This window comes from Mastomys coucha, unplaced genomic scaffold (assembly GCF_008632895.1).
Source record: "Mastomys coucha isolate ucsf_1 unplaced genomic scaffold, UCSF_Mcou_1 pScaffold22, whole genome shotgun sequence".
Taxonomy (NCBI): domain Eukaryota; kingdom Metazoa; phylum Chordata; class Mammalia; order Rodentia; family Muridae; genus Mastomys; species Mastomys coucha.
This window is the reverse complement of record NW_022196905.1, coordinates 242,531,566-242,540,806: the sequence shown is the minus strand read 5'-3', so window position 1 is coordinate 242,540,806 and position 9,241 is coordinate 242,531,566. Positions and strand designations below refer to the sequence as shown.

The 9,241-nt window shown below is 47.4% G+C and overlaps 1 pseudogene; it reads left to right on the top strand.

Moving 5' to 3' along the window:
- The first annotated feature begins 3,938 nt into the window (after positions 1-3,938).
- On the top strand, positions 3,939-4,672 carry LOC116068018 (annotated as a pseudogene).
- The last annotated feature ends 4,569 nt before the right edge of the window (positions 4,673-9,241 follow it).

The window sequence follows — 9,241 nt, the reverse complement described above, 5'->3', positions numbered from 1 at the left end:
CCTTACACTACTCGTGTCTAGTCTGTTTGTCAAAAGCCGAATCCCGTGCCCACCTGGCCAGAACCCCTCGTCCCGCAAGGGACCCCCGCAAGAAATCCCGGTCTGCGGCACCTGGTCTGCAGTATTAGTCTCAGGCTAACCAGGACTGCGTAGTGAGAGAGAGACCCAGTCATAAAGAAAACTAAGGGGCCGGGCAATGGTGGCCGACGCCTTTAATCCCAGCACTTGGGAGGCAGAGGCAGGCGGATTTCTGAGTTCGAGGCCAACCTGGTCTACAGAGTGAGTTCCAGGACAGCCAGGGCTATACAGAGAAACCCTGTCTCAAAAAAATAAAAAATAAAAAAAATAAAAATAAAAAAACTAAGGGGAGGCGGGAGGGGAGTGTGGGTGGAGAGATACTGGCTGCATGGCTGCATCTCTAGAGGACCAGGTTCGGTTCCCAGAACCCACATGGCAGCTCACAACCATCTGCAACTCTAGTTCCAGGGGATCCAACACCTTCTGGTTTCTGTGGGCATAAGGTATGCATGTAGTGTGCTTACATACATGAAACCAAAACACCTGCACACATGATAAAATAGTAGAAGGATTTTTTTTTTTTAAATAAAAAAGGAAGACAACCAACTGCTCGAAGCCACTTTTCTCTGCTTCCTGAATGGGTGCAGCATGATCAGAGGCCTCCAGCTTCACTGCTAGGGATAACTTGCCACAATGGACTATCTTCCCTTGCACTGTAAGTTGAAACAAACCCTCTCTCCCTTAGGTTGCTTATGTCAGGGTGTGCAATGGATGTATTGCAGCCAGGTATGGGTGTGTGTGAACCAGAGAGAGGTGAGCCAGCCACATGGCGAATACCCATATAAAGATGAGGTGCAGTGGTGAGGATGGGAGAGCGTGCTATATAGATACAGTGGGCCAGCAAATTCATGGAGAATGATCAGGCATCTCTCTTTCAGGGCCAGAGGAGGGAGAAGGCTGGGATGAATAATCAAAAGAGGGCAAACTACAGTGAACCCTGTGGTGCTGGATGGGAACGAGGCCATCCAGTGTGAACTCAGGCAGGAAGGCAATTAGGCATAAATGTGTGGAACTACCTTAGCATCCTACACTGAAAGGGCCAGGAAGGGGCAGCAGAGGCTATATGTACCAAGCAAGGCAGCTGCCTCACCATATACAAGGTCCTGGGTTCAGTTCCCAACACAGGAGGAAAGGGAGGAAGGAAGGAGAAAGAAGGCATATGGAGGGAGGAGGAGGGGAGAAGAAGAAATGGAAGGAAGGAAATTCCAAGTTTTCCCACTGTAAATGTGCAGTTGTAGCAGCCTTGGATTGCCACGGATTTTGGGGGCAGTTACTTCCTTTTGCCACCTTGGTCCCCAGCATCCTATGATCCAGGGATGTGGACTTGCTGAGAATCTGCCCCTAGAATTAGTCAAGTGAACATGGCAGTTTGAGTCTGTATATTTCATTCTTCCTGGGCAGGCCTCCTTGTTCCAGAACATGGGGAGCCCCAGCATTAGCCACAGGATTGGATGCTGAGCAAGATCACTAAGATTACCTGGTTCTCATGCAAGAGCATGCATAGCTTGGTCCCAATCCATAGCCTGGCACTTGGGGTGGGCCATCAGCACAGGCTCCACTGTGGGTGTCTCCTGCTGGTTACCTCAATGGCTTCCTGAGGTTCCCATGGCTAGATTAGTCACCATTTGGCCCAGCAGGACACCAATCTTGGGGATAAACAAAGTCAGTTTTGCACTTTTTCCTTGTGGCCACATTTCTAGCCTTTGCCCAGAAGGAGGAGGAGGAGGAGGAGGAAGACAACCAGAATTCCCCCAGCAGCATCAAATGCCAGCGGGGTATAGAGGCACCTGGGGACACAAAAAGGGGGGCTCTTCCAGTGGTGGGATGTCACTGGAAACTGATGAGGGGTTCAGGATGGGTTAGTTTGAGTTGTCCTTGGTCACAGAAGGAATGTCGAACTGGAAAATCCCAGCAAGCACTATTTTTAGAGAAGCTTCGGAAAGCATTTTTCTGGCCAAAGGGACATTTTTTTTTTTTTTTTTTTTAACCGAAACAGCAGTTAGCTCTAACTCTTAAAACCAACCACTCCTGCCTGGAATTCTCCAGACCCCGGCCCCTCCTCAAGTCACGTGGGAATGTTGCTGGAGGAATGTGATGTTGCCACAGAGGAGACTGGAGTCTTTCGGATACAAGGATGTACTGGTAGCCTCCTCCTCTGAAAGGCCTTTGGAAAGCAGAATCACTTCAAATGAAGTAGTCAGTCTTCAAACATCAAATATAAACTTTCTCATCCGCCTGGTTCATGCTTGATGTTGATAATTGTGTTTTGGGATTTTTTTTCTTCCGATGTTGAGAATCTAACCTGGAGCTTTGTGCATACTCTGCAAACATTCTACCACTGAGACACATCTTCAGCTCCCTCCATTTTTCATTTTGAGACAAGACTTCAGTTACCCTGACTGGCTTCGAACTCATTCTATAGCCTAGGCGTGCTTCAAGTGTGCCATCTTATTGTCTCAACCTCCAAAGAAGACTACAGGCCTGCGCCCCAGAAAAGTTTACTAATGAATGGATTTTTTTCAAGTCTTTTTTAAAAAAATTATATGTATATGTGTGTCTATGTGGGAGTATGTGCACTTGAGAACAAGTATACTTGGGTCCCCTTGGAGCTGGAGTTACAGATGGTTGTGAGCCACCTGACAAGGGCAGTAAGAATTGAGCTTGAGTCTTCTGCAAGAGCAGTATGTACTCTTTTTTTTTTCCTTTTTCCTTCCCTCATATTACATCCTGACTGCAGTTTCCCTCCCTCCTCTTCTCCCAGGTCCCCCCTCCCCCAACTCACCCCAGATCCACTCTTCCTCCATTTCCCTGAAGGAAATGGGCAGGGATGTCAACCAAACATGGCATATCAAGTTGCAATTAAGACTAGGCACCACCAAACCACCCATCAGAAGCTTCACCTAGCAACCGATGGAAACTGATGCAGAAACCCACAGGCAAACACTAGGTGGAGCTTAGAGAATTCCATGGAAGACAAGGAGGAAAGATGATAGGAGCCAGAGGGGTCGAGGAAACCACAGTGTATACTCTTAGCCAATGAGCGATCTTTCCAGACCTAACCTTCTTCTTTTTCTGAGAAAGAATCTTGTTATATGTTGTAGGCTGGTCTCAAACGCACAGTGATCCCCCTGCCTTAGCCTCATAAGTACGAGAATTATAGCTGTGCTTCACCGCAATAGCCTTAATGATCATCTTTAAAAGATAAAAAAAAAGATTTATCTTTTACTTTATATTTTGTCAGCCTGCATGTGTATGGGTATTGGATCTCCTGGAATTGGAGTTACAGACAGTTGTTAGCTGCCGTGTGGGTGCTGGGAACTGAACCTGAGTCCTCTGAGTCGGTCTCTCTAGGTCCTTTAGTGATAATCTTAGTCTTCTCATCTGATACTTAATGCTTAAAACCTACTTGCCAACAGTCTGCATTTTTCTTCAGAACCTGAAGTCTCTGGGAGCTCCTGCTAGTTACAGAGAATATATGTTACACATGGTAGGTGAGACCAGCTAGCTCATTAAAGCCATAGAAGCACCTCTCCTGTTTCCAACACTCACAAGGATGTGGCAGGGCATGGCCTGGATAGGGAATGAAGTGGAAGCCTCTCACCTCACCATGGTCAGGCACTTCCCCAAGGACAGGATACATGGGGCTCAGAATCTGGGCAAGGAGTTTGTTTTGTGGAATTTGGAATCTAAATTTGTAGGCTTGGTGCTTTGAAGCAGAGAAAGCTATGAATTCTGATGCTCAGGAAAGGTGTGTGGTGGGGATGGGGAGACGGGTGAGGAATTCCAAATTCCCAGATTTGGAGGTACCTGCTTTTGAAAGGAGCCATGTCCAGACCTAAACAAGAAGCTGAGGGACTTAAGAAGTGCCAAACTTGCTTTCCGCTCGGCCGTTCTCCTGTATAGGAGGCAGCCATGGCACCCAGCCGGAATGGCATGATCCTGAAGCCCCACTTCCACAAGGATTGGCAGCAGCGAGTGGACACGTGGTTCAACCAGCCGGCACGCAAGATCCGCCGACGAAAGGCCCGGCAGGCGAAAGCGCGCCGCATTGCCCCTCGTCCCGCGTGTGGCCCCATCAGGCCCATCGTGAGGTGCCCTACAGTTAGATACCACACCAAGGTCCGGGCTGGCAGGGGCTTCAGCCTGGAGGAACTCAGGGTGGCTGGTATCCACAAGAAAATGGCTCGCACCGCACCATCGGCATCTCTGTGGACCCAAGGAGGAGAAACAAATCTACTGAGTCACTGCAGGCCAACGTGCAGCGCCTGAAGGAGTACCGCTCCAAGCTCATACTATTCCCCAGGAAGCCTTCTGCTCCAAAGAAGGGAGACAGTTCTGCTGAAGAACTTAAATTAGCCACCCAGCTGACAGGACCTGTGATGCCCATCCGGAATGTGTACAAAAAGGAGAAGGCCAGAGTCATCACAGAGGAAGAGAAGAACTTCAAGGCCTTTGCCAGTCTCCGAATGGCCCGTGCCAATGCCCGGCTCTTTGGCATCCGAGCAAAAAGGGCCAAGGAAGCTGCAGAGCAAGACGTTGAAAAGAAAAAGTAATGCGTGTTTTGAGAGCTGCAATAAATTTTCCATAAAGCAAAAAAAAAAAAAAAAGAAGTGCCAAACTTGATTCAGTTCTCCTGGATCTGCTGTTTAGTAAGGATGCTACAGGGTGAGCAAGGCCTGCCATCAGCTGAGTGGAGAGGAAAAGGGGACCAGCCAAGAGCTTGTCAGGCTGTCACTGCCTGGACAGAGAGTACCACTTGGCCCCTGGTACTTGGGAGGCCCAAGCATGTCTGTAGGTGTGAGTTCTTAAACCTCTGGGGATTCCATCTTGGCTATTCTGAGCAGTTCATCCTGGATCCACTGAGAATAAGGTAGGAGCCTGTTTTCTGACCGGATCTCCCCTCCCTCTGGCAGCTTGGAATAGAGTAGTATCTGGCTTCTTCATCAGCCTTGTCGGAATCTGCTTATGCTGAGTCAGCCCTGGACTTGTGGATCAATCCCAGCAACAGGGACTTCTCCAAGTGCTGCCTGCCTCCCCATCGTTCCTAACTTCATCTTGCCTCTAGCACTAGCCGACACACACAGAGTCACAGCTACTGCTAGGGACTCCTGATGTATTACAGTCCACCACTGAAGAAAGGATCGTAATACCAGGTTTTGACTACTATTTAAGGATCCGTGTGGGATTCCCAACAATACCCCTCAGAAGTCTATGAACTTCTGTTAAAAATCAGAAGAGAAAAATTTGAGTCTGTCTCTGGAACTAAAAATAAACGTAGGCAAGTGTCCAGGAATGGAGAACAGTTAATAAGTACTGGAGAGAAGCCTCCAATCTTGCCTCTGCTCCATCCATCTCATGCATGGGAGCCAGAGAGGGTCCCAAGAGACAGGCCACTGGGCTGCTCTAGTGCCAAACACTCTTCCGCTTGGAACCCACCCTCTGAAGTGCCTCACAAAGTCCGCGCCGATGTTCGGCTTCCAGCCTCATCTGTCTGTCTTCCCCTTCAGTTCTATACTCAATCCCCTCTCTTTTCCACCACCACTTCCCTCCCACTCCCTCAACCCCCAACCCCCTGCCTCCCAAGTGCTTGGATTAAAGGTGGTCATCATCATGCCCACTCTTCTGGTTTTGTTTGCTTGCTTGTTTTTTGTTTTTGTTTTGTTTTGTTTGTTTGTATCTTACCCCTTTGAAGTGTGCCATTCAATGACATCAAGTAAGTACATCAACAATGTACATGACCACCTGACCATTATCTCGTTCTAGAACTTTCTCATCATTCAACTGGAAGGTCAATACTTAATAAGTCATTATTCCCCGCTGCCCATCATGTAGTCTCTTGCAAGTATTGATGTGCTTCTTCTTCCTAGGGATTTGCCTATTCTGAATATTTCCTACAAATAAGGTAATGTAGCATGTGGTCTTTTGTGTCCAGCTACTCTCACTAAGCATGTTTACAGAGTCCATCCACTTGTTAGCATGTGCCCACGTGCCAGTGCCTCTTCTCATTCATTCTGGTTTTGTATTAGTGGGAAACAGAGTCTCCCTAAATGTTCCTAGCTTTCCTGGAATTAACTATGTAAATCAGGCTGGGCTCGAACTCAGCCATCCTCCTTCCTCTCCCCACCCCACCCGCCCACCGCCCCTGGGATTAAAGATGTGCACTACCACGCCTGGCTTTTTAATGTCCAGTTCTTCATCATGGAGCTATGCCATACTGTGTTCATCTAATATCTGCTAATGGGCATTTGGGTTGTGTCCACCTTCTGCTCCTCCAGACAGTGTTGCCATGGACACTGTAAGTTTTGCTTCATGAAGCACCTGATGTTGATTGCTTCTGGTATATACCCAAGAGTGGAACTGCTACACAATGTGCATGTGTATGTGTGTAAGTTGTTATTGTTGATGATGACGGTGCTGTGTATGTATGCACATGCCACGACACATGTATGGAGGCCAGTGGACAACCTTCAGGAGTTTTTCTCTCCTTTTACCACGTGGGACTCTGAGATCAAACTCAGTTTGTTAGGCTAGGTGGCAGGTGCTTTTATGGGAGGACCCCTCCATTTTCATTTCGGGGGCAGATTATTTGTTTGTTTATTTATTTTTGTTTTAAGGCAGTGTCTCTCTGCATAGCCCTGGCTGTTCTGGAACTGGCTTTGTAGACCAGGCTAGGCTCTAGCTCAAAAACCCATATGCCTCTGTTTCCTAAGTGCTGGGATTAAAGGCATGTGCCACCACACTAGGGTGTTTTTAGTTTTTTAGATTTATTTGAATTGTTTATGTGTATGAGTGTTTGCCCACGTGCATGTGTGTACACCATGTACACCCCCTGAGGGCTGCAGAGATCAGAGAGGGCATCAGATTCTCTGGAGCTGGAGTCACAGATGTTTGGGAGACATTCTGTGGGTGCTTAGGTCCTCTGGAAGAACAATATTTGTTCTTAACTATGGAGCCATTTCTCCAGCCCCTGTTTTATGGGAGTGGGAGGCAGGGTCGGGTTATGAATATATGTGGGTTTGTGCACATGAGTGCAGTGCCCCATGGAGTCCAGAAGAGGGCACCAGATCCCCTGGAACCTACTCAGCTGCTGCAATGTCTCTCCTGCCCTTTTTGTTTGTTTTTGAAACAAGGTCTCACTGCTTTCCCAGGCTTGTCTTGAATTCATGGTCTCAAGAGATCTTTATGTCTCAACTTCCCAAATAGCTGGGCCTCCAAGCATGCCCCCATCTCCTCTGTGGAAATTCTATGTGATGGTTGGGAGAATTACTAATCTGTTCACTACGGGGGCTGTGCCATTTTCTATTCCTGCCAGCAATATGTGCAGACATCAGTTATTTTGCAGACATCAGTCAGTTCATTGCTTAGTCCAAACACAAATGTAAGCATGTCATGACATACTTTATATGTCTTTTTGTTTATTTCCTCCCAGGTGATGTTCCTTGTTTCGACTTCTGCTTCATGATCTGTGTTCCTTAAATGTTCAATAGCCTTGAGCTATTTCAAAGCTGATTGGCCTCTAGCTCTTATTTGAAGGTCTGTAGCTTAGGTAATATTTCTCAGCTGTTGACTCAGTGCTAGGGAGAACCGGCCAGCCGCCCCTAGAGGAACCTTCACTGCCAGCCTCTTTAGGTCTTTCATCCTGGCCACCTAAGTTGCCCACAGCAGAGCTGAGCTGTTTGTTGGCTTTTACAATCTTGGAAAAGATGCCTGGGACTCTCTACATTAAATAAACAAACTTCCACTTAATCCATCCCAATTTTCAGTAAGGTAGCCTGCCTTGCCCTTTACTGTGCTTGGTTATCTCTGTGTAAGAGATGCCTACCCCCAATGCCGGAGGTAGCTCATAGCTTGTCATACTAGTCTGAGTTTGAGCTTAGATCCCCAGAATCCACATACAAGTCAGACATACCAGTAGCACAAGTGTCTGCAATCCTAGTATGCCCCTAATGCCTTCTACTGGAAATGTGAGGTGCAGACAGGAGACTTGATAGAAGCCATTCAGCCAGGCTGGTGTTCCCATCAGCAAACCATGAAAAAAACTTGCTTCACTCAAGGTACAAGGTGAAGATCACAGCTCTCACATGTCTCCCAAACAAATGGATGGTTTATTTGTTTATTTTATATTTTTAAGAGACTCTAGCTAGTCTCTTAAAAACTCTAGTTAGTTAATGTATAAGAGTACATTGTCAGCTGGGCGGTGGTGGCACACGCCTTTAATCCCAGCACTTGGGAGATAGAGGCAGGCAGATCTCTGGGTTCAAGGCCAGCCTGGTCTACAGAGTGAGTTCCAGGACAGCCAGGGCTACACAGAGAAACCCTGTCTCGGGAAAAAAAAAAAAAGTACTTGGTTGCTGGGGATTGAACTCAGGACCTCTGGAAGAGTAGTCGGTGCTCTTAACCACTGAGCCATCTCTCCAGACCTTGAGAGGCCCACTTGTTTTTGTTTGTTTGTTTGTTTGTTTTCTCTGGGTAGCCCTGGCTGTCCTGGAACTCTGTAGACCAATCTGGTCTTGAACTCAGAAATCCACCTGCCTCTGCCTCCCAAGTGATTAAAGTGGGATTAAAGGCGTCCGCCACCACCGCCTGGCGGAGAGGCCCTCTTAAACCTCTTCTTAAACTTCTTTTACCTGGACCCCACCATCAGAGGTTACATTTATACGAAAGTTGTGAACAAAGTGGTGGAGCTTATTGAGAAATGCTCCACACGCCAGCGGTGACTTCCACACCAAGTGTCTGTGCACGCACAGGTCGCCACTATTTCCTGAGAGAAGCTGTACAAGCAGCTGGGCCACACTTAAGCAGATTCAGAGGTGTTCTGTGAGAGGTTTCTCCATCATGCTATAGGAGTGGAAGAGAACAGAGGCTTCAGTTCAGCATCCTGGAGGGAGACCCTGACTTTAGGGGAAAGCAATAGCTTCTGGATTTTGGCAGTCCCTCCAGCCTGCAGGGCATTCAGCTTGCAGTGGGGATGAATTTGAAAGTACCATGGAGTATTTGAATCTTTGTTGTGCTGTAACATTTTCTTCTTTTTTTTTCTTCTTTACATTTTTCTCTTTTTTTCCCTTTCCTTTTCTTTTCTTTTTTCCCTTCCTTCCTTCCTTCCTTCTTTCTTTCTTTCTTTCTTTCTTCCTTTCTTTCTCTCTTTCTGTGTGTGACAGGGTTT